Raw genomic sequence first — 26772 nt, forward strand, 5'->3', positions numbered from 1 at the left:
ATGTTCAGTCACAGAAAAGCAAAAAACCTGAGAAACTATCTGGTACACACCAGACCTAACCCCACGAAGACTGTCGGAACTGTACGCTTGCTCCACCCATTGCCTGAGGGCCATCACCCTTGCGGTAACTGTAGCGTGTGTCACCTGACCAGTGCAACCCAAACTGTTACTTGCAACAATGGCATAACATGGAACCTTTGATCATTCACCAACTGTAACACAACAGGTGTGATATACCTTATCACCTGTGTGTGCATCCTGCATTATGTGGGGATGACCACGAGAAAGGCAAACACAAGGATGACAGAACACCTAAGCAACTTTAGGTGCAAACGCAACAATACGAAAATGACCACGCATTTCCTCGAACAACAGCACACACCTAATGATTTTAGGTGTGTCATCATTGAACATGTGGACAACCACCCCAACATTGAAAGAAAACTACACGAAAAAGAGCAACGTTGGGTTTTCAAGCTACGGTCTGACATCAATGGTCTCAATGATGACATACCATGGGGACATTTCACTTCTAATTAGGGTTATAACATACATATTTCCCTACGAAAACCATCCTTACCATTTTTTTAAATTCCTGAGTCAAATAACTTTATTGAAAAGTTTTTTTGTACCGTTTGAAAACCCATCCCTGAGATTTTTTGATCTACAACGTAAAAATACGATGGGTATCTATTTTAACCCAGTTTTCTTCCACTTCTACACTGGAGTTTTAATATAAATAACATATTCCCATGTAATGTGTTTAGTCCAGTTCGGCAGTAATTTCGGTCCGTTTTTACCCTGATCCATCATGGCCGCATTGTTCGTCATACTTCAGACTTTTAATTCCGCTTGGTTGCCGACTAAATAAGTCTTCCTTTACCAACAGCCTACCCATCTCCCTTTAATTCCTAAAGTATTGTTTTGAAATTATTAACAAGGTCCAACGATCTTTTTTGTTTCCCTTTTCTCGACTCAGACATTCTAAACTCTTCCCGTTCCAATATGGCCACTACAGAAAGGACCTCTAAACGGAAAATCCTTCCTTCCTTTCAACGCGGAAATGCCCATAGATAACAGGCACCTCGCCCGTGACCATGCAGTATGCGGTCCGTGAGGCTCGGGCTCTAGTAGGTGTGCCAGAGTGTGGTCTTCAACGTACAAGTAAGTGAACATACCGGTGGGGAAGTCCAACACGCCCTCCTGAACCACGGAGATCATACTTCTCTACCTAAATTCCTTTTTCTCCATAGTCGTGCAACAGATACGGAGCCCAATCCTACTAACGACCTCATGTACCATCTTTCTAGGTGTACGAGATTTCCACACCCCCTCCGTTGACCATGAGGCATATTGTTGCGTCAATTCATGTATGTAATGTCATGCTTAATGTTAGTCTTATATGTGTGTTGTGTGTTGTGTCAGACGCATGATCGTTTTTTGTGCTTAGCTTGCATTTATTGACTTTTTTCACCTTGTAGCACAGCGCCTGCATGGAGAATTGATTTAACGCCTCTTTACCACATAGCGGCACATTAGAAGATAGAGTGTATTTACACTGGTGCAGAGTGTGATCACCATGAGTTCTATTTACATTGCATATTGACTGCCTTGATCCTTTAATATATGTTTTTTATACCCTACAGATATTGCCAGACGTATATTTACGTATGTATTAATTTAAACGCATGCCTATTAGCTGCAGCGTCTCACTTTTTTCACCATATTTAGGTCTACTAGGAGTGGTTTCTTGCACTGGGCTGGTCCCGGTGTAGTCCTGAAGAAGAGCTGGGGAAGCTCGAAACTAGTTGACCATATGCTAGGTACACCTATTCATTATATTTAGGGCATTTAGCATATTACCCCGTTTTTAACCAATCAGCTAGGAGCAAGAATAAAATATATTTGGCCCACTAGTTGATTATTTTAAATCACTTTGTCCCACTCCTTTTCACTACACCTGCACTACACATAATCTGTTTTAAGTGCTCCTACGTAATCCGCAAGTTGCAGCACGCCTCAGCCCGTAGAGGACGGAGAGGACCCCAATGATGAAGCATGTCACCGTGGGGAAACCCTGGTGAGTGAGGGGACTCAAGAAAGGAAAAGTATTGCCCTTTTTCCTTGTTCTGGTGACTTTCGGAATCCAATTGTTTTTCCGACGCCTTAAGGTCAGGTTCTCTTTACCTGTTCGTTCAGGTTGTTTTTTGATCTGTGAGTGGAGAGTGTCAGTTGGGAGTATTGGCTGAGCAGCAAGGAGGCTGGTCCTGGTGGGGCTCTGTAGAGAAGACCTACTCTACATCTAATTCTGTACTACTCCATGTTGTGATTCCTGATCTACAATACCTACAATAAATCTACATGGAAATCCAACTGGTCTCGGTTCAATTCACTTATAACATTTGGCGACGATCTGGAAAGAATCTACGTATACCTTTTCATGGATTACAAATTTCAAATTAAGAAGAAACTACAAGGTAACTACAAGAACCTAATACTGGAACTTTAAACTACGAATTTTAAAGAAACGTGGCACCCAGAGCCCCACCAGTGACCTCCCACCAGTGGCCCACAACGGTAATGCGCCAGTTTCTACCTGCTGTTTCTACTTCCTGACCTGTTACCTGCCTGCACACAACTGAAGTGTGCCAATTCCTGCCTGCACACAATTGAAGTGTGCCAGTTCCTGCTTGATCACAATGGAAGTGTGCCAGTTCCTGTCACCCACAACTGAAATGTGCGAGTTTCTGCCTGCGTGTCCTGTTGCTTCCCTATACTGCGAATGGCCTGCCTTGATGCTTTGCTGCCTTCCTTTATCCTTCCGAAAACCAGTACCGGAACAAGAAATGTCAACTGGGTCACTGAGCTCTGATCTGCATCCAAGAGTTCAGAACCACTGAAGGGGAGCTGAAAGCGAAGAAAGGGATATAGAACCGGAGAATGGGGGCAAGATCCGGTCGGTATGTCGCATGCTTCTACAGGTCAGGGGGCTAATTGTGAGGCTAAGAGCTGAGCTGCAGTGGATGGGGGTCTGATTTTATTCATTTTACCTGTGGAAGCAAGTGGTTAGTGCTGCCATCTACTGGAGGTCAGTTGGACTTTCATTTTAATTGGGTAAAATGTTTCTCTGAGCACCATTTCAGCCATCAGTTACCGTTGCATTTTGGAAGAACTTTGCCAATTTTGCCACTGTTCTTGTTTGTGCACCTCACCTATTTTTGGCGGAAGAATCACCGTGGTGAGGTAATTTCTGTTCTTTTTATTTATTTATTTAAACGTAAAAACCGTCACCTACCTGCAGCGTTCGTTGGTGCTAGCGCGAGCTGTGTCGTCGCCTCACGCATTGGCCTGCTGTTTCTGCTCTGCTCTGCATAGATGTGCCTGCGGCCAACCGGCAAAGCGTGAAGTACGTGTCGCCATCTTGTGCTTGATAGTAGCACCGTAGTTCACTGCATATTCTCCGGTCGAGTTATTCTTTGCCAACCACGCTTTCTTCGTGTCAATTTCCATAAAGTTATTGAGAAAGGCGTCACTCCGTCCTGTCATCGGCACCTCAGCATGATCTTCACACTTCTTGGTGATTTGTGCTAACACCGTGTGACTCTTTGGGTTACGATGTCCTTCGAGGTCTGTTGGTATTTCAGTGAGTTGGACTTTCTTGAGCTAATATTGCTCCGTACAATGTCTTCATGCACATTTTCTTCCTGATTGTTTTCACCTAGACTTGCAACAGTACACAGTAATGTGGGGATAACATCAGACATTTTAAATTGCTGCAGCTTTCAGTTACAATTTCAACAGTGCAACCCAGTTAGGAATGTGAAATATGTAAAAGTTATATTTATAGCGGTTTTCCATTCTATGTCGTGAGAGCCACCTATGTTATTTATACTGTGCTTAGAGCACCATCTACTGGGCATGTTATTCATCAACAAAGTTCTTCTATTTCTAGCATGCATTTCTCCGTTTAGGGAATTAATTTGAAGACAGGTTTCAGGATGGGAATTTTTATTAATGTATCTCCTGTCACCATGGAAATTCTAGTTTAACGTGTGCATAATGAAATTCATGCCTTTTTCAATGTATCCTATTGACGCAGTTAAAGTACCTGTCTTTCATTTTCTTACTTTCTTTTGAATATGCACTTCTTGTTTATTCTCAATAGCGGGATTTTTCGCTGTGTCTGAAACAGATTCTCTTTAGTATCTCCACCTGTGCATATTTACTGTGCTTGGTTTAGTTAAACGTTTATGTGGTAATAGCCTCCTGGCTATGTGGCTTTCCACTGGTACGTGGATTTATCACCTAGGAATTTTCATTAATTTAGATATGCATTGTAATAGCCTACTGGCTATGTGACCTCCCTTATGCGTGGATACGTCACCTTATTTAGGTTATGCATAGTAATAGCCTACTGGCAATGTGACATTCATTTGTGTGGGTACATCACCCACATTTTAAAACCCCTTGTTCTTTGGATCTACTGTTTTAACAGAGTGCATTTTCACTTATCACATGGTACCTGTGCGTGAATTCTCACATGCTTACTGTCACGTTGGATTTATTTTAAAATTCAAGAGGGGGGAATTTTCTCCCCTCTTTTTCTCATCTCTAGTTTTCTTCATTCAAGAATTGTATGTTGGAGAGTACCCAACCTTTTTCTTGCGGGTGTGAGTGAGAGAGTCTTGCTTTATGTCTCTTTTTCTTGTCTTTGTCTTGTGCAAATTTTTCATTGGTTGACGTTCTCTGTTAATCACTTCCCTACTAGTCTGGCCAACTGGTGTGTGCTGGTGTCTTAGATGTCAAGTTTCTGTTTTCTTCTGTTGTTTATTTTAGTTTTCCTGAGCATACGGTGGGAGATCTATTTTTCTCACATTCTCTTCTTTTTGTATAGGTTGTTCTATTTCGTTTCTTTCACTTTCTTATTTCAAGATTTATTGTTTTACCTTTGCTTTTCTTACGTCCATTCTTTTTTTGATGGTAAAGGGGGAAGAGATTTGGTGTGTCCTTAATTAATTCAATGATTTCCTTTTTGGATTGATTGCATATTTATATTTTTGCTATTACTATGCTTACCTTTGTTTTATCCTTTCTGCTGTTCATTAAAGGGGGAAGGTCTGTAGTATACTGATCTTTAATACAATACACCTTCCATGCCTCTCTGCCTTGCTGCTCAGCCAGTGTGGATTTTCTGTGGAATGTTGGATGTGTGGTGAGGTAACGGAATGCTGGAATGCCTGTGAGTGAAGAGTGTCAGTTGGGAGTATTGGCTGAGCAGCAAGGAGGCTGGTCCTGGTGGGGCTCTGTAGAGAAGACCTAATCTACATCTAATTCTGTACTACTCCATGTTGTGATTCCTGATCTACAATACCTACAATAAATCTACATGGAAATCCAACTGGTCTCGGTTAAATTCACTTATAACATTTGGCGGCGATCTGGAAAGAATCTACGTATAGCTTTTCATGGATTACAAATTTCAAATTAAGAAGAAACTACAAGGTAACTACAAGAACCTAATACTGGAACTTTAAACTACGAATTTTAAAGAAGTGTGGCACCCAGAGCCCCACCAGTGACCTCCCACCAGTGGCCCACAACGGTGATGTGCCAGTTTCTACCTGCGGTTTCTACTTGCTGACCTACTACCTGCCTGCACACAACTGAAGTGTGCCAATTCCTGCCTGCACACAATTGAAGTGTGCCAGTTCCTGCTTGATCACAACGGAAGTGTGCCAGTACCTGTCACCCACAACTGAAATGTGCGAGTTTCTGCCTGCGTGTCCTGTTGCTTCCCTATACTGCGAATGGCCTGCCTTGGTGCTTTGCTGCCTTCCTTTATCCTTCCGAAAACCAGTACCGGGACAAGAAATGTCAACTGGGTCACTGAGCTCTGATCTGCATCCAAGAGTTCAGAACCACTGAAGGGGAGCTGAAAGCGAAAAAAGGGATACAGAACCGGAGAATGGGGGCAAGATCCGGTCGGTATGTCGCATACCTCTACAGGTCAGGGGGCTAATTGTGAGGCTAAGAGCTGAGCTGAAGTGGATGGGGGTCTGATTTTATTCATTTTACCTGTGGAAGCAAGTGGTTAGTGCTGCCATCTACTGGAGGTCAGTTGGACTTTCATTTTAATTGGGTAAAATGTTTCTCCGAGCACCATTTCAGCCATCAGTTACCGTTGCATTTTGGAAGCACTTTGCCAATTTTGCCACTGTTCTTGTTTGTGCACCTCTCCGATTTTTGGCGGAAGAATCACCGTGGTGAGGTAATTTCTGTTGTTTTTATTTATTTTTTTAAACGTAAAAACCGTCACCTACCTGCAGCATTTGTTGGTGCTAGCGCGAGCTGTGTCTTCGCCTCGCGCATTGGCTCTGCTCTGCTCTGCACAGATGTGCCTGCAGCCACGCGGCACAGCGTGAAGTACGTGTCGCCATCTTGTGCTTGATAGTAGCACCGTAGTTCACTGCGTATTCTCCGGTCGAGTTATTCTTTGCCAACCACGCTTTTCTTCGTGTCAATTTCAATAAAGTTATTGAGAAAGGCGTCACTCCGTCCTGTCATCGGGCACCTCAGCATAATCTTCACACTTCTTGGTGATTTGTGCTAACACCGTGTGACTCTTTGGGTTACGATGTCCTTCGAGGTCTGTTGTTTATTTCAGTGAGTCGGACTTTCTTGAGCTAATATTGCTCCGTACAATGTCTTCATGCACATTTTCTTCCTGATTGTTTTCACCTAGACTTGCAACAGTACATAGTAATGTGGGGATAACATCAGACATTTTAAATTGCTGCAGCTTTCTGTTACAATTTCAACAGTGCAACCCAGTTAGGAATGTGAAATATGTAAAAGTTATATTTATAGCGGTTTTCCATTCTATGTCGTGAGAGCCAACTATGTTATTTATACTGTGCTTAGAGCACCATCTACTGGGCATGTTATTCATCAACAAAGTTCTTCTATTTCTAGCATGCATTTCTCCGTTTAGGGAATTAATTTGAACACAGGTTTCAGGATGGGAATTTTTATTAATGTATCTCCTGTCACTATGGAAATTCTAGTTTAACGTGTGCATAATGAAATTCATGACTTTTTCAATGTATCCTATTGACGCAGTTAAAGTACCTGTCTTTCATTTTCTTACTTTCTTTTGATTATGCACTTCTTGTTTATTCTCAATAGCGGGATTTTTCGCTGTGTCTGAAGCAGATTCTCTTTAGTATCTCCACCTGTGCATATTTACTGTGCTTGGTTTAGTTAAACGTTTATGTGGTAATAGCCTCCTGGGTATGTGGCTTTCCACCGGTACGTGGATTTGTCACCTAGGAATTTTCATTAATTTAGATATGCATTGTAATAGCCTACTGGCTATGTGACCTCCCTTATGCGTGGATACGTCACCTTATTTAGGTTATGCATAGTAATAGCCTACTGGCAATGTGACATTCATTTCTGTGGGTACATCACCTACATTTTAAAACCCCTTGTTCTTTGGATCTACTGTTTTGACAGAGTGCATTTTCACTTATCACATGGTACCTGTGCATGAATTTTCACATACTTACTGTCACGTTGGATTTAATTTAAAATTCAACAGGGGGGAATTTTCTCCCCTCTTTTTCTCATCTCTAGTTTTCTTCATTCAAGAATTGTATGTTGGAGAGTACCCAACCTTTTTCTTGCGGGTGTGAGTGAGAGAGTCTTGCTTTATGTCTCTTTTTCTTGTCTTTGTCTTGTGCAAATTTTTCATTGGTTGACGTTCTCTGTTTATCACTTCCCTACTAGTCTGGCCAACTGGTGTGTGCTGGTGACTTAGATGTCAAGTTCCTGTTTTCTTCTGTTGTTTATTTTAGTTTTCCTGAGCATACGGTGGGAGATCTATTTTTCTCACATTCTCTTCTTTTTGTATTCGTTGCTCTATTTCATTTCTTTCACTTTCTTATTTCAAGATTTATTGTTTTACCTTTTGCTTTTCTTACGTCCATTCTTTTTTTGATGGTAAAGGGGGAAGAGATTTGGTGTGTCCATAATTAATTCAATGATTTCCTTTCTGGATTGATTGCATATTTATATTTTTGCTATTACTATGCTTACCTTTGTTTTATCCTTTCTGCTGTCCATTAAAGGGGGAAGGTCTGTAGTATACTGATATTTAATACAATACACCTTCCATGCCTCTCTGCCTTGCTGCTCAGCCAGTGTGGATTTTTTGTGGAATGTTGGATGTGTGGTGAGGTAACGGAATGCTGGAATGCCTGTGAGTGGAGAGTGTCAGTTGGGAGTATTGGCTGAGCAGCAAGGAGGCTGGTCCTGGTGGGGCTCTGTAGAGAAGACCTACTCTACATCTAATTCTGTACTACTCCATGTTGTGATTCCTGATCTACACTGCCTACAATAAATCTACATGGAAATCCAACTGGTCTCGGTTCAATTCACTTATAACATTTGGCGACGATCTGGAAAGAATCTACGTATACCTTTTCATGGATTACAAATTTCAAATTAAGAAGAAACTACAAGGTAACTACAAGAACCTAATACTGGAACTTTAAACTACGAATTTTAAAGAAGTGTGGCACCCAGAGCCCCACCAGTGACCTCCCACCAGTGGCCCACAACGGTAATGTGCCAGTTTCTACCTGCTGTTTCTACTTGCTGACCTGCTACCTGCCTGCACACAACTGAAGTGTGCCAATTCCTGCCTGCACACAATTGAAGTGTGCCAGTTTCTGCTTGATCACAACGGAAGTGTGCCAGTTCCTGTCACCCACAACTGAAATGTCCGAGTTTCTGCCTGCGTGTCCTGTTGCTTCCCTATACTGCGAATGGCCTGCCTTGATGCTTTGCTGCCTTCCTTTATCCTTCCGAAAACCAGTACTGGGACAAGAAATGTCAACTGGGTCACTGAGCTCTGATCTGCATCCAAGAGTTCAGAACCACTGAAGGGGAGCTGAAAGCGAAGAAAGGGATACAGAACCGGAGAATGGGGGCAAGATCCGGTCGGTATGTTGCATGCTTCTACAGGTCAGGGGGCTAATTGTGAGGCTAAGAGCTGAGCTGAAGTGGATGGGGGTCTGATTTTATTCATTTTACCTGTGGAAGCAAGTGGTTAGTGCTGCCATCTACTGGAGGTCAGTTGGACTTTCATTTTAATTGGGTAAAATGTTTCTCCGAGCACCATTTCAGCCATCAGTTACCGTTGCATTTTGGAAGAACTTTGCCAATTTTGCCACTGTTCTTGTTTGTGCACCTCTCCTATTTTTGGCGGAAGAATCACCGTGGTGAGGTAATTTCTGTTGATTTTATTTATTTTTTAAACGTAAAAACCGTCACCTACCTGCAGCGTTCGTTGGTGCTAGCGCGAGCTGTGTCTTCGACTCGCGCATTGGCCTGCTGTTTCTGCTCTGCTCTGCACAGATGTCCCTGCAGCCACCCGGCACAGCGTGAAGTACGTGTCGCCATCTTGTGCTTGATAGTAGCACCGTAGTTCACTGCGTATTCTCCAGTCGAGTTATTCTTTGCCAACCACGCTTTTCTTCGTGTCAATTTCAATAAAGTTATTGAGAAAGGCGTCACTCCGTCCTGTCATCGGGCACCTCAGCATAATCTTCACACTTCTTGGTGATTTGTGCTAACACAGTTTGACTCTTTGGGTTACGATGTCCTTCGAGGTCTGTTGGTATTTCAGTGAGTCGGACTTTCTTGAGCTAATATTGCTCCGTACAATGTCTTCATGCACATTTTCTTCCTCATTGTTTTCACCTAGACTTGCAACAGTACATAGTAATGTGGGAATAACATCAGACATTTTAAATTGCTTCAGATTTCAGTTACAATTTCAACAGTGCAACCGAGTTAGGAATGTGAAATATGTAAAAGTTATATTTATAGCGGTTTTCCATTCTATGTCGTGAGAGCCACCTATGTTATTTATACTGTGCTTAGAGCACCATCTACTGGGCATGTTATTCATCAACAAAGTTCTTCTATTTCTAGTATGCATTTCTCCGTTTAGGGAATTAATTTGAACACAGGTTTCAGGATGGGAATTTTTATTAATGTATCTCCTGTCACTATGGAAATTCTAGTTTAACGTGTGCATAATGAAATTCATGCCTTTTTCAATGTATCCTATTGACGCAGTTAAAGTACCTGTCTTTCATTTTCTTACTTTCTTTTGATTATGCACTTCTTGTTTATTCTCAATAGCGGGATTTTTCGCTGTGTCTGAAACAGATTCTCTTTAGTATCTCCACCTGTGCATATTTACTGTGCTTGGTTTAGTTAAACTTTTATGTGGTAATAGCCTCCTGGCTATGTGGCTTTCCACCGGTACGTGGATTTGTCACCTAGGAATTTTCATTAATTTAGATATGCATTGTAATAGCCTACTGGCTATGTGACCTCCCTTATGCGTGGATACCTCACCTTATTTAGGTTATGCATAGTAATAGCCTACTGGCAATGTGACATTCATTTGTGTGGGTACATCACCTACATTTTAAAACCCCTTGTTCTTTGGATCTACTGTTTTGACAGAGTGCGTTTTCACTTATCACATGGTACCTGTGCGTGAATTCTCACATACTTACTGTCACGTTGGATTTATTTTAAAATTCAACAGGGGGGAATTTTCTCCCCTCTTTTTCTCATCTCTAGTTTTCTTCATTCAAGAATTGTATGTTGGAGAGTACCCAACCTTTTTCTTGCGGGTGTGAGTGAGAGAGTCTTGCTTTATGTCTCTTTTTCTTGTCTTTGTCTTGTGCAAATTTTTCATTGGTTGACGTTCTCTGTTTATCACTTCCCTACTAGTCTGGCCAACTGGTGTGTGCTGGTGACTTAGATGTCAAGTTCCTGTTTTCTTCTGTTGTTTATTTTAGTTTTCCTGAGCATACGGTGGGAGATCTATTTTTCTCACATTCTCTTCTTTTTGTATTCGTTGTTCTATTTTGTTTCTTTCACTTTCTTATTTCAAGATTTATTGTTTTACCTTTTGCTTTTCTTACATCCATTCTTTTTTTGATTGTAAAGGGGGAAGAGATTTGGTGTGTCCTTAATTAATTCAATGATTTCCTTTTTGGATTGATTGCATATTTATATTTTTGCTATTACTATGCTTACCTTTGTTTTATCCTTTCTGCTGTTCATTAAAGGGAGAAGGTCTGTAGTATACTGATCTTTAATACAATACACCTTCCATGCCTCTCTGCCTTGCTGCTCAGCCAGTGTGGATTTTCTGTGGAATGTTGGATGTGTGGTGAGGTAACGGAATGCTGGAATGCCTGTGAGTGGAGAGTGTCAGTTGGGAGTATTGGCTGAGCAGCAAGAAGGCTTGTCCTGGTGGGGCTCTGTAGAGAAGACCTACTCTACATCTAATTCTGTACTACTCCATGTTGTGATTCCTGATCTACAATACCTACAATAAATCTACATGGAAATCCAACTGGTCTCGGTTCAATTCACTTATAACATTTGGCGACGATCTGGAAAGAATCTACGTATACCTTTTCATGGATTACAAATTTCAAATTAAGAAGAAACTACAAGGTAACAACAAGAACCTAATACTGGAACTTTAAACAAAGAATTTTAAAGAAACGTGGCACCCGAGCCCCACCAGTGACCTCCCACCAGTGGCCCACAACGGTAATGTGCCAGTTTCTACCTGCTGTTTCTACTTGCTGACCTGCTACCTGCCTGCACACAACTGAAGTGTGCCAATTCCTGCCTGCACACAATTGAAGTGTGCCAGTTCCTGCTTGATCACAACGGAAGTGTGCCAGTTCCTGTCACCCACAACTGAAATGTGCGAGTTTCTGCCTGCGTGTCCTGTTGCTTCCCTATACTGGGAATGGCCTGCCTTGATGCTTTGCTGCCTTCCTTTATCCTTCCGAAAACCAGTACCGGGACAAGAAATGTCAACTGGGTCACTGAGCTCTGATCTGCATCCAAGAGTTCAGAACCACTGAAGGGGAGCTGAAAGCGAAGAAAGGGATATAGAACCGGAGAATGGGGGCAAGATCCGGTCGGTATGTCGCATGCTTCTACAGGTCAGGGGGATAATTGTGAGGCTAAGAGCTGAGCTGAAGTGGATGGGGGTCTGATTTTATTCATTTTACCTGTGGAAGCAAGTGGTTAGTGCTGCCATCTACTGGAGGTCAGTTGGACTTTCATTTTAATTGGGTAAAATGTTTCTCCGAGCACCATTTCAGCCATCAGTTACCGTTGCATTTTGGAAGAACTTTGCCAATTTTGCCACTGTTCTTGTTTGTGCACCTCTCCTATTTTTGGCGGAAGAATCACTGTGGTGAGGTAATTTCTGTTGTTTTTATTTATTTTTTTAAACGTAAAAACCGTCACCTACCTGCAGCGTTCGTTGGTGCTAGCGCGAGCTGAGTCTTCGCCTCGCGCATTGGCCTGCTGTTTCTGCTCTGCTCTGCACAGATGTGCCTGCAGCCACCCGGCACAGCGTGAAGTACGTGTCGCCATCTTGTGCTTGATAGTAGCACCATAGTTCACTGCGTATTCTCCGGTCGAGTTATTCTTTGCCAACCACGCTTTTCTTCGTGTCAATTTCAATAAAGTTATTGAGAAAGGCGTCACTCCGTCCTGTCATCGGGCACCTCAGCATAATCTTCACACTTCTTGGTGATTTGTGCTAACACCGTGTGACTCTTTGGGTTACGATGTCCTTCGAGGTCTGTTGGTATTTCAGTGAGTCGGACTTTCTTGAGCTAATATTGCTCCGTACAATGTCTTCATGCACATTTTCTTCCTGATTGTGTTCACCTAGACTTGCAACAGTACATAGTAATGTGGGGATAACATCAGACATTTTAAATTGCTGCAGCTTTCAGTTACAATTTCAACAGTGCAACCCAGTTAGGAATGTGAAATATGTAAAAGTTATATTTATAGCGGGTTTCCATTCTATGTCGTGAGAGCCACCTATGATATTTATACTGTGCTTAGAGCACCATCTACTGGGCATGTTATTCATCAACAAAGTTCTTCTATTTCTAGCATGCATTTCTCCGTTTAGGGAATTAATTTGAACACAGGTTTCAGGATGGGAATTTTTATTAATGTATCTCCTGTCACTATGGAAATTCTAGTTTAATGTGTGCATAATGAAATTCATGCTTTTTCAATGTATCCTATTGACGCAGTTAAAGTACCTGTCTTTCATTTTCTTACTTTCTTTTGATTATGCACTTCTTGTTTATTCTCAATAGCGGGATTTTTCGCTGTGTCTGAAACAGATTCTCTTTAGTATCTCCACCTGTGCATATTTACTGTGCTTGGTTTAGTTAAACGTTTATGTGGTAATAGCCTCCTGGCTATGTGGCTTTCCACCGGTACGTGGATTTGTCACCTAGGAATTTTCATTAATTTAGATATGCATTGTAATAGCCTACTGGCTATGTGACCTCCCTTATGCGTGGATACGTCACCTTATTTAGGTTATGCATAGTAATAGCCCACTGGCAATGTGACATTCATTTGTGTGGGTACATCACCTACATTTTAAAACCCCTTGTTCTTTGGATCTACTGTTTTGACAGAGTGCATTTTCACTTATCACATGGTACCTGTGCATGAATTCTCACATACTTACTGTCACGTTGGATTTAATTTAAAATTCAACAGGGGGGAATTTTCTCCCCTCTTTTTCTCATCTCTAGTTTTCTTCATTCAAGAATTGTATGTTGGAGAGTACCCAACCTTTTTCTTGCGGGTGTGAGTGAGAGAGTCTTGCTTTATGTCTCTTTTTCTTGTCTTTGTCTTGTGCAAATTTTTCATTGGTTGACGTTCTCTGTTTATCACTTCCCTACTAGTCTGGCCAACTGGTGTGTGCTGGCGACTTAGATGTCAAGTTCCTGTTTTCTTCTGTTGTTTATTTTAGTTTTCCTGAGCATACGGTGGGAGATCTATTTTTCTCACATTCTCTTCTTTTTGTATTCGTTGCTCTATTTCGTTTCTTTCACTTTCTTATTTCAAGATTTATTGTTTTACCTTTTGCTTTTCTTACGTCCATTCTTTTTTTGATGGTAAAGGGGGAAGAGATTTGGTGTGTCCATAATTAATTCAATGATTTCCTTTCTGGATTGATTGCATATTTATATTTTTGCTATTACTATGCTTACCTTTGTTTTATCCTTTCTGCTGTCCATTAAAGGGGGAAGGTCTGTAGTATACTGATATTTAATACAATACACCTTCCATGCCTCTCTGCCTTGCTGCTCAGCCAGTGTGGATTTTCTGTGGAATGTTGGATGTGTGGTGAGGTAACGGAATGCTGGAATGCCTGTGAGTGGAGAGTGTCAGTTGGGAGTATTGGCTGAGCAGCAAGGAGGCTGGTCCTGGTGGGGCTCTGTAGAGAAGACCTACTCTACATCTAATTCTGTACTACTCCATGTTGTGATTCCTGATCTACACTGCCTACAATAAATCTACATGGAAATCCAACTGGTCTCGGTTCAATTCACTTATAACATTTGGCGACGATCTGGAAAGAATCTACGTATACCTTTTCATGGATTACAAATTTCAAATTAAGAAGAAACTACAAGGTAACTACAAGAACCTAATACTGGAACTTTAAACTACGAATTTTAAAGAAGTGTGGCACCCAGAGCCCCACCAGTGACCTCCCACCAGTGGCCCACAACGGTAATGTGCCAGTTTCTACCTGCTGTTTTTACTTGCTGACCTGCTACCTGCCTGCACACAACTGAAGTGTGCCAATTCCTGCCTGCACACAATTGAAGTGTGCCAGTTCCTGCTTGATCACAACGGAAGTGTGCCAGTTCCTGTCACCCACAACTGAAATGTGCAAGTTTCTGCCTGCGTGTCCTGTTGCTTCCCTATACTGGGAATGGCCTGCCTTGATGCTTTGCTGCCTTCCTTTATCCTTCAGAAAACCAGTACCGGGACAAGAAATGTCAACTGGGTCACTGAACTCTGATCTGCATCCAAGAGTTCAGAACCACTGAAGGGGAGCTGAAAGCGAAGAAAGGGATACAGAACCGGAGAATGGGGGCAAGATCCGGTCGGTATGTCGCATGCTTCTACAGGTCAGGGGGCTAATTGTGAGGCTAGGAGCTGAGCTGAAGTGGATGGGGGTCTGATTTTATTCATTTTACCTGTGGAAGCAAGTGGTTAGTGCTGCCATCTACTGGAGGTCAGTTGGACTTTCATTTTAATTGGGTAAAATGTTTCTCCGAACACCATTTCAGCCGTCAGTTACCATTGCATTTTGGAAGAACTTTGCCAATTTTGCCACTGTTCTTGTTTGTGCACCTCTCCTATTTTTGGCGGAAGAATCACCGTGGTGAGGTAATTTCTGTTGTTTTTATTTATTCTTTTAAACGTAAAAACCGTCACCTACCTGCAGCGTTCGTTGGTGCTAGCGCGAGCTGTGTCTTCGACTCGCGCATTGGCCTGCTGTTTCTGCTCTGCTCTGCACAGATGTGCCTGCAGCCACCCGGCACAGCGTGAAGTACGTGTCGCCATCTTGTGCTTGATAGTAGCACTGTAGTTCACTGCGTATTCTCCGGTCGAGTTATTCTTTGCCAACCACGCTTTTCTTCGTGTCAATTTCAATAAAGTTATTGAGAAAGGCGTCACTCCGTCCTGTCATCGGGCTCCTCAGCATAATCTTCACACTTCTTGGTGATTTGTGCTAACACCGTGTGACTCTTTGGGTTACGATGTCCTTCGAGGTCTGTTGGTATTTCAGTGAGTCGGACTTTCTTGAGCTAATATTGCTCCGTACAATGTCTTCATGCACATTTTCTTCCTGATTGTTTTCACCTAGACTTGCAACAGTACATAGTAATGTGGGGATAACATCAGACATTTTAAATTGCTGCAGCTTTCAGTTACAATTTCAACAGTGCAACCCAGTTAGGAATGTGAAATATGTAAAAGTTATATTTATAGCGGTTTTCCATTCTATGTCATGGGAGCCACCTATGTTATTTATACTGTGCTTAGAGCACCATCTACTGGGCATGTTATTCATCAACAAAGTTCTTCTATTTCTAGCATGCATTTCTCCGTTTAGGGAATTAATTTGAACACAGGTTTCAGGATGGGAATTTTTATTAATGTATCTCCTGTCACTATGGAAATTCTAGTTTAACGTGTGCATAATGAAATTCATGCCTTTTTCAATGTATCCTATTGACGCAGTTAAAGTACCTGTCTTTCATTTTCTTACTTTCTTTTGATTATGCACTTCTTGTTTATTCTCAATAGCGGGATTTTTCGCTGTGTCTGAAACAGATTCTCTTTAGTATCTCCACCTGTGCATATTTACTGTGCTTGGTTTAGTTAAACGTTTATGTGGTAATAGCCTCCTGGCTATGTGGCTTTCCACCGGTACGTGGATTTGTCACCTAGGAATTTTCATTAATTTAGATATGCATTGTAATAGCCTACTGGCTATGTGACCTCCCTTATGCGTGGATACGTCACCTTATTTAGGTTATGCATAGTAATAGCCCACTGGCAATGTGACATTCATTTGTGTGGGTACATCACCTACATTTTAAAACCCCTTGTTCTTTGGATCTACTGTTTTGACAGAGTGCATTTTCACTTATCACATGGTACCTGTGCATGAATTCTCACATACTTACTGTCACGTTGGATTTAATTTAAAATTCAACAGGGGGGAATTTTCTCCCCTCTTTTTCTCATCTCTAGTTTTCTTCATTCAAGAATTGTATGTTGGAGAGTACCCAACCTTTTTCTTGCGAGTGTGAGTGAGAGAGTCTTGCTTTATGTCTCTTTTTCTTGTCTTTGTCTTGTGCAAATTTTTCATTGGTTGACGTTCTCAGTTTATCACTTCCCTACTAGTCTGGCCAACTGGTGTGTGCTGGTGACTTAGATGTCAAGTTCCTGTTTTCTTCTGTTGTTTATTTTAGTTTTCCTGAGCATACGGTGGGAGATCTATTTTTCTCACATTCTCTTCTTTTTGTATTCGTTGCTCTATTTCGTTTCTTTCACTTTCTTATTTCAAGATTTATTGTTTTACCTTTTGCTTTTCTTACGTCCATTCTTTTTTTGATGGTAAAGGGGGAAGAGATTTGGTGTGTCCATAATTAATTCAATGATTTCCTTTCTAGATTGATTGCATATTTATATTTTTGCTATTACTATGCTTACCTTTGTTTTATCCTTTCTGCTGTCCATTAAAGGGGGAAGGTCTGTAGTATACTGATATTTAATACAATACACCTTCCATGCCTCTCTGCCTTGCTGCTCAGCCAGTGTGGATTTTCTGTGGAATGTTGGATGTGTGGTGAGGTAACGGAATGCTGGAATGCCTGTGAGTGGAGAGTGTCAGTTGGGAGTATTGGCTGAGCAGCAAGGAGGCTGGTCCTGGTGGGGCTCTGTAGAGAAGACCTACTCTACATCTAATTCTGTACTACTCCATGTTGTGATTCCTGATCTACACTGCCTACAATAAATCTACATGGAAATCCAACTGGTCTCGGTTCAATTCACTTATAACATTTGGCGACGATCTGGAAAGAATCTACGTATACCTTTTCATGGATTACAAATTTCAAATTAAGAAGAAACTACAAGGTAACTACAAGAACCTAATACTGGAACTTTAAACTACGAATTTTAAAGAAGTGTGGCACCCAGAGCCCCACCAGTGACCTCCCACCAGTGGCCCACAACGGTAATGTGCCAGTTTCTACCTGCTGTTTTTACTTGCTGACCTGCTACCTGCCTGCACACAACTGAAGTGTGCCAATTCCTGCCTGCACACAATTGAAGTGTGCCAGTTCCTGCTTGATCACAACGGAAGTGTGCCAGTTCCTGTCACCCACAACTGAAATGTGCAAGTTTCTGCCTGCGTGTCCTGTTGCTTCCCTATACTGGGAATGGCCTGCCTTGATGCTTTGCTGCCTTCCTTTATCCTTCAGAAAACCAGTACCGGGACAAGAAATGTCAACTGGGTCACTGAACTCTGATCTGCATCCAAGAGTTCAGAACCACTGAAGGGGAGCTGAAAGCGAAGAAAGGGATACAGAACCGGAGAATGGGGGCAAGATCCGGTCGGTATGTCGCATGCTTCTACAGGTCAGGGGGCTAATTGTGAGGCTAGGAGCTGAGCTGAAGTGGATGGGGGTCTGATTTTATTCATTTTACCTGTGGAAGCAAGTGGTTAGTGCTGCCATCTACTGGAGGTCAGTTGGACTTTCATTTTAATTGGGTAAAATGTTTCTCCGAGCACCATTTCAGCCATCAGTTACCGTTGCATTTTGGAAGAACTTTGCCAATTTTGCCACTGTTCTTGTTTGTGCACCTCTCCTATTTTTGGCGGAAGAATCACCGTGGTGAGGTAATTTCTGTTGTTTTTATTTATTTTTTTAAACGTAAAAACCGTCACCTACCTGCAGCGTTTGTTGGTGCTAGCTCGAGCTGTGTCTTCGCCTCGCGCATTGGCCTGCTGTTTCTGCTCTGCTCTGCACAGATGTGCCTGCAGCCACCCGGCACAGCGTGAAGTACGTGTCGCCATCTTGTGCTTGATAGTAGCACCGTAGTTCACTGCGTATTCTCCGGTCGAGTTATTCTTTGCCAACCACGCTTTTCTTCGTGTCAATTTCAATAAAGTTATTGAGAAAGGCGTCACTCCGTCCTGTCATCGGGCTCCTCAGCATAATCTTCACACTTCTTGGTGATTTGTGCTAACACCGTGTGACTCTTTGGGTTACGATGTCCTTCGAGGTCTGTTGGTATTTCAGTGAGTCGGACTTTCTTGAGCTAATATTGCTCCGTACAATGTCTTCATGCACATTTTCTTCCTGATTGTTTTCACCTAGACTTGCAACAGTACATAGTAATGTGGGGATAACATCAGACATTTTAAATTGCTGCAGCTTTCAGTTACAATTTCAACAGTGCAACCCAGTTAGGAATGTGAAATATGTAAAAGTTATATTTATAGCGGTTTTCCATTCTATGTCATGGGAGCCACCTATGTTATTTATACTGTGCTTAGAGCACCATCTACTGGGCATGTTATTCATCAACAAAGTTCTTCTATTTCTAGCATGCATTTCTCCGTTTAGGGAATTAATTTGAACACAGGTTTCAGGATGGGAATTTTTATTAATGTATCTCCTGTCACTATGGAAATTCTAGTTTAACGTGTGCATAATGAAATTCATGCCTTTTTCAATGTATCCTATTGACGCAGTTAAAGTACCTGTCTTTCATTTTCTTACTTTCTTTTGAATATGCACTTCTTGTTTATTCTCAATAGCGGGATTTTTCGCTGTGTCTGAAACAGATTCTCTTTAGTATCTCCACCTGTGCATATTTACTGTGCTTGGTTTAGTTAAACGTTTATGTGGTAATAGCCTCCTGGCTATGTGGCTTTCCACCGGTACGTGGATTTGTCACCTAGGAATTTTCATTAATTTAGATATGCATTGTAATAGCCTACTGGCTATGTGACCTCCCTTATGCGTGGATACGTCACCTTATTTAGGTTATGCATAGTAATAGCCTACTGGCAATGTGACATTCATTTGTGTGGGTACATCACCTACATTTTAAAACCCCTTGTTCTTTGGATCTACTGTTTTGACAGAGTGCATTTTCACTTATCACATGGTACCTGTGCGTGAATTCTCACATACTTACTGTTACGTTGGATTTATTTTAAAATTCAACAAGGGGGAATTTTCTCCTCTCTTTTTCTCATCTCTAGTTTTCTTCATTCAAGAAATGTATGTTGGAGAGTACCCAACCTTTTTCTTGCGGGTGTGAGTGAGAGAGTCTTGCTTTATGTCTCTTTTTCTTGTCTTTGTCTTGTGCAAATTTTTCATTGGTTGACGTTCTCTGTTTATCACTTCCCTACTAATCTGGCCAACTGGTGTGTGCTGGTGACTTAGATGTCAAGTTCCTGTTTTCTTCTGTTGTTTGTTTTAGATTTCCTGAGCATACGGTGGGAGATCTATTTTTCTCACATTCTCTTCTTTTTGTATTTGTTGCTCTATTTCGTTTCTTTCACTTTCTTATTTCAAGATTTATTGTTTTACCTTTTGCTTTTCTTACGTACCTTCTTTTTTTGATTGTAAAGGGGGAAGAGATTTGGTGTGTCGTTAATTAATTCAATGATTTCCTTTTTGGATTGATTGCATATTTTAATTTTTGCTATTACTATGCTTACCTTTGTTTTATACTTTTTGCTGTTCATTAAAGGGGGAAGGTCTGTAGTATACTGATCTTTAGTACAATACACCTTTCATGCCGCTCAGCCAGTGTGGATGTTCTATGGGATGTTGGATGTGTGGTGAGGTAACGGATTGCTGGAATGCCTGTGAGTGGAGAAGAGTGTCAGTTGGGGGTATGGGCTGAGCAGCAAGGAGGCTGCTCCTGGTGGGGCTCTGTAGAGAAGACCTACTCTACATCTAATTCTGTACTACTCCATGTTGTGATTCCTGATCTACAATATCTACAATAAATCTACATGGAAATCCATCTGGTCTCGGTTCAATTCACTTATTACATTTGGCGACGATCTGGAAAGAATCTATGTATACCTTTTCATGGATTACAAATTTCAAAATAAGAAGAAACTACAAGGTAACTACAAGAACCTAATACTGGAACTATAAACTACGAATTTTAAAGAAACTTGGCACCCAGAGCCCCACCAGTGACCTCCCACCGGTCGCCCACAATGGTAATGTGCCAGATTCTACCTGCTGTATCTACTTGCTGACCTGCTACCTGCCTGCACACATCTGAAGTGTGCCAATTCCTGCCTGCACACAATTGAAGTGTGCCAGTTCCTGCTTGATCACAACAGAAGTGTGCCAGTTCCTGTCACCCACAACTGAAATGTGCGAGTTTCTGCCTGCGTGTCCTGTTGCTTCCCTATACTGCGAATGGCCTGCCTTGATGCTTTGCTGCCTTCCTTTATCCTTCCGAAAAACAGTACTGGGACAAGAAATGTCAACTGAGTCACTGAGCTCTGATCTGCATCCAAGAGTTCAGAACCACTGAAGGGGAGCTGAAAGCAAAGAAAGGGATACAGAACCGGAGAATGGGGGCGAGATCCGGTCGGTGTGTCGCATGCTTCTACAGGTCAGGGGGCTAATTGTGAGGCTAAGAGCTGATCTGAAGTGGATGGGGGTCTGATTTTATTAATTTTACCTGCGGAAGCAAGTGGTTACGTGCTGCCATCTACTGGAGGTCAGTTGGACTTTCATTTTAATTTGGGAAAATGTTTCCCCGAGCACCATTTCTGCCGTCAGTTACCTTTGCATTTTGGAAGAACTTTGCCGATTTTGCCACTGTTCTTGTTTGTGCACCTCTCCTATTTTTGGCAGAAGAATCGCCATGGTGAGGTAATTTCTGTTGTTTTAATTTGTTTTTTTAAACGTAAAAACCGTCATCTACCTGCAGCGTTCGTTGGTGCCAGCGCGAGCTGTGTCTTCGCCTCGCGCATTGCCCTGCTGTTTCTGCTCTGCTCTGCATAGACGTGTCTGCACCCACCCGGCACAGCGTAAAGTACGTGTCGCCATCTTGTGCTTGATAGTATCACCGTAGTTCACTTTGTATTCTCTGGTCGAGTTATTCTTTGCCAACCACGCTTTTCTTCGTGTCAATTTCAATAAAGTTATTGAGAAAGGCGTCACTCCGTCCTGTCATCGGCACCTCAGCAAAATCTTCACACTTCTTGGTGATTTGTGCTGACACCGTGTGACTCTTTGGGTTATGCTGTCCTTCGAGGTCTTTTGATATTTCAGTGAGTCGGACTTTCTTGAGCTAATATTGCTCCGTACAATGTCTTCATGCACATTTTCTTCCTGACTGTTTTCACCTAGACTTGCAACAGTACACGGTAATGTGGGGATAACATCAGACATTTTAAATTGCTGCAGCTTTCAGTTACAATTTCAACAGAGCAACCCAGTTAGGAATGTGAAATATGTAAAAGTTATATTTATAGTGGTTTGTCATTCTATGTCGTGAGAGACACCTATGTTATTTATACTGTGCTTAGAGCACCATCTACTGGGCATGTTATTCATCAACAAAGTTGTTCTATTTCTAGCATGCATTTCTCAGTTTAGGGAATTAATTTGAATACAGGTTTCAGGATGGGAATGTTTATTAATTTATCTCCTGTCACTGTGGAAATTCTAGTTTAACGTGTGCATAATGAAATTCATGCCTTTTTCAATGTATCCTATTGGCGCAGTTAAAGTACATGTCTTTCATTTTCTTACTTTCTTTTTGATTGTGCGCTCTTGTTTATTCTCAATAGTGGGATTTTTCGCTGTTTCTGAAACAGATTCTCTTTAGTATCTCCACCTGTGCATATTTACTTTGCTTGGTTTAGTTAAACGTTTATGTGGTAATAGCCTTCAGGCTATGTGACTATTCACCGGTACGTGGATTTGTCACCTAGGAATTTTCATTAATTTAGATATGCATTGTAATAGCCTACTGGCTATGTGACCTCCACTTAGGCGCGGATACGTCACCTTATTTAAGTTATGCATAGTAATAGCCTACTGGCAATGTGACATTCATTTGTGTGGGTACGTCACCTACATTTTAAAACCCCCTGTTCTTTGGATCTACTGTTTTGCCAGAGTGCGTTTTCACATATCACATGGTACCTGTGCATGATTACTCACATACTTACTGTCACGTTGGATTTATTTTAAAATTCAACCAGGGGAATTTTCTCCCCGCTTTTTCTTCTCTCTAGTTTTCTCCATTCAAGAATTGAATGTTGGAGCGTACCCAACCTTTTTCTTGCAGGTGTGAGTGAGAGACTCTTGCGTTATGTCTCTTTTTCTGGTCTTTGTCTTGTGCTAATTTTTCATTGGTTGACGTTCTCTGTTTATCACTTCCCTACTAGTCTGGCCAACTGGTGGGTCCTGCTGGTGACTTAGATGTCAAGTTCCTGTTTTCTTCTGTTGTTTGTTTTAGTTTTCCTGGGCATACGGTGGGAGATCTATTTTTCTCACATTCTCTTCTTTTTGTATTCGTTGTTCTATTTCGTTTCTTTCACTTTCTTATTTCAAGATTTATTGTTTTACCTTTTGCTTTTCTTACGTCCATTCTTTTTTTGATTGTAAAGGGGGAAGAGATTTGGTGTGTCCTTAATTAATTCAATGATTTCCTTTTTGGATTGATTGCATATTTATATTTTTGCTATTACTATGCTTACCTTTGTTTTATCCTTTCTGCTGTTCATTAAAGGGGGAAGGTCTGTAGTATACTGATCTTTAATACAATACACCTTCCATGCCTCTCTGCCTTGCTGCTCAGCCAGTGTGGATTTTCTGTGGAATGTTGGATGTGTGGTGAGGTAACGGAATGCTGGAATGCCTGTGAGTGGAGAGTGTCAGTTGGGAGTATTGGCTGAGCAGCAAGGAGGCTGGTACTGGTGGGGCTCTGTAGAGAAGACCTACTCTACATCTAATTCTGTACTACTCCATGTTGTGATTCCTGATCTACAATACCTACAATAAATCTACATGGAAATCCAACTGGTCTCGGTTCAATTCACTTATAACATTTGGCGACGATCTGGAAAGAATCTACGTATACCTTTTCATGGATTACAAATTTCAAATTAAGAAGAAACTACAAGGTAACTACAAGAACCTAATACTGGAACTTTAAACTACGAATTTTAAAGAAGTGTGGCACCCAGAGCCCCACCAGTGACCTCCCACCAGTGGCCCACAATGGTAATGTGCCAGTTTCTACCTGCTGTTTCTACTTGCTGACCTGCTACCTGCCTGCACACAACTGAAGTGTGCCAATTCCTGCCTGCACACAATTGAAGTGTGCCAGTTCCTGCTTGATCACAACGGAAGTGTGCCTGTTCCTGTCACCCACAACTGAAATGTGCGAGATTCTGCCTGCGTGTCCTGTTGCTTCCCTATACTGCGAATGGCCTGCCTTGATGCTTTGCTGCCTTCCTTTATCCTTCCGAAAACCAGTACCGGAACAAGAAATGTCAACTGGGTCGCTGAGCTCTGATCTGCATCCAAGAGTTCAGAACCACTGAAGGGGAGCTGAAAGCGAAGAAAGGGATATAGAACCGGAGAATTGGGGCAAGATCCGGTCGGTATGTTGCATGCTTCTACAGGTCAGGGGGATAATTGTGAGGCTAAGAGCTGAGCTGAAGTGGATGGGGGTCTGATTTTATTCATTTTACCTGTGGAAGCAAGTGGTTAGTGCTGCCATCTACTGGAGGTCAGTTGGACTTTCATTTTAATTGGGTAAAATGTTTCTCCGAGCACCATTTCAGCCATCAGTTACCGTTGCATTTTGGAATAACTTTGCCAATTTTGCCACTGTTCTTGTTTGTGCACCTCTCCTATTTTTGGCGGAAGAATCACCGTGGTGAGGTAATTTCTGTTGTTTTTATTTATTTTTTTAAACGTAAAAACCGTCACCTACCTGCAGCGTTTGTTGGTGCTAGCTCGAGCTGTGTCTTCGCCTCGCGCATTGGCCTGCTGTTTCTGCTCTGCTCTGCACAGATGTGCCTGCAGCCACCCGGCACAGCGTGAAGTACGTGTCGCCATCTTGTGCTTGATAGTAGCACCGTAGTTCACTGCGTATTCTCCGGTCGAGTTATTCTTTGCCAACCACGCTTTTCTTCGTGTCAATTTCAATAAAGTTATTGAGAAAGGCGTCACTCCGTCCTGTCATCGGGCTCCTCAGCATAATCTTCACACTTCTTGGTGATTTGTGCTAACACCGTGTGACTCTTTGGGTTACGATGTCCTTCGAGGTCTGTTGGTATTTCAGTGAGTCGGACTTTCTTGAGCTAATATTGCTCCGTACAATGTCTTCATGCACATTTTCTTCCTGATTGTTTTCACCTAGACTTGCAACAGTACATAGTAATGTGGGGATAACATCAGACATTTTAAATTGCTGCAGCTTTCAGTTACAATTTCAACAGTGCAACCCAGTTAGGAATGTGAAATATGTAAAAGTTATATTTATAGCGGTTTTCCATTCTATGTCATGGGAGCCACCTATGTTATTTATACTGTGCTTAGAGCACCATCTACTGGGCATGTTATTCATCAACAAAGTTCTTCTATTTCTAGCATGCATTTCTCCGTTTAGGGAATTAATTTGAACACAGGTTTCAGGATGGGAATTTTTATTAATGTATCTCCTGTCACTATGGAAATTCTAGTTTAACGTGTGCATAATGAAATTCATGCCTTTTTCAATGTATCCTATTGACGCAGTTAAAGTACCTGTCTTTCAGTTTCTTACTTTCTTTTGATTATGCACTTCTTGTTTATTCTCAATAGTGGGATTTTTCGCTGTGTCTGAAACAGATTCTCTTTAGTATCTCTACCTGTGGATATTTACTTTGCTTGGTTTAGTTAAACGTTTATGTGGTAATAGCCTTCAGGCTATGTGACTATTCACCGGTACGTGGATTTGTCACCTAGGAATTTTCATTAATTTAGATATGCATTGTAATAGCCTACTGGCTATGTGACCTCCCTTATGCGTGGATACGTCACCTTATTTAGGTTATGCATAGTAATAGCCTACTGGCAATGTGACATTCATTTGTGTGGGTACATCACCTACATTTTAAAACCCCTTGTTCTTTGGATCTACTGTTTTGACAGAGTGCATTTTCACTTATCACATGGTACCTGTGCGTAATTTCTCATATACTTACTGTCACGTTGGATTTATTTTAAAATTCAACAGGGTGGAATTTTCTCGCCTCTTTTTCTCATCTCTAGTTTTCTTCATTCAAGAATTGTATGTTGGAGAGCACCCAACCTTTTTCTTGCGGGTGTGAGTGAGAGAGTCTTGCTTTATGTCTCTTTTTCTTGTCTTTGTCTTGTGCAAATTTTTCATTGGTTGACGTTCTCTGTTTATCACTTCCCTACTAGTCTGGCCAACTTGTGTGTCCTGCTGGTGACTTAGATGTCAAGTTCCTGTTTTCTTCTGTTGTTTGTTTTAGATTTCCTGAGCATACGGTGGGAGATCTATTTTTCTCACATTCTCTTCTTTTTGTATTTGTTGCTCTATTTCGTTTCTTTCACTTTCTTATTTCAAGATTTATTGTTTTACCTTTTGCTTTTCTTACGTACCTTCTTCTTTTGATTGTAAAGGGGGAAGAGATTTGGTGTGTCGTTAAATAATTCAATGATTTCCTTTTTGGATTGATTGCATATTTTAATTTTTGCTATTACTATGCTTACCTTTGTTTTATACTTTTTGCTGTTCATTAAAGGGGGAAGGTCTGTAGTATACTGATCTTTAGTACAATACACCTTTCATGCCGCTCAGCCAGTGTGGATGTTCTATGGGATGTTGGATGTGTGGTGAGGTAACGGATTGCTGGAATGCCTGTGAGTGGAGAAGAGTGTCAGTTGGGGGTATGGGCTGAGCAGCAAGGAGGCTGCTCCTGGTGGGGCTCTGTAGAGAAGACCTACTCTACATCTAATTCTGTACTACTCCATGTTGTGATTCCTGATCTACAATATCTACAATAAATCTACATGGAAATCCAACTGGTCTCGGTTCAATTCACTTATTACATTTGGCGACGATCTGGAAAGAATCTATGTATACCTTTTCATGGATTACAAATTTCAAAATAAGAAGAAACTACAAGGTAACTACAAGAATCTAATACTGGATCTTTAAACTACGAATTTTAAAGAAACTTGGCACCCAGAGCCCCACCAGTGACCTCCCACCGGTCGCCCACAA

This window comes from Triturus cristatus, chromosome 4_1 (genome assembly GCF_964204655.1).
Source record: "Triturus cristatus chromosome 4_1, aTriCri1.1, whole genome shotgun sequence".
Classification (NCBI taxonomy): domain Eukaryota; kingdom Metazoa; phylum Chordata; class Amphibia; order Caudata; family Salamandridae; genus Triturus; species Triturus cristatus.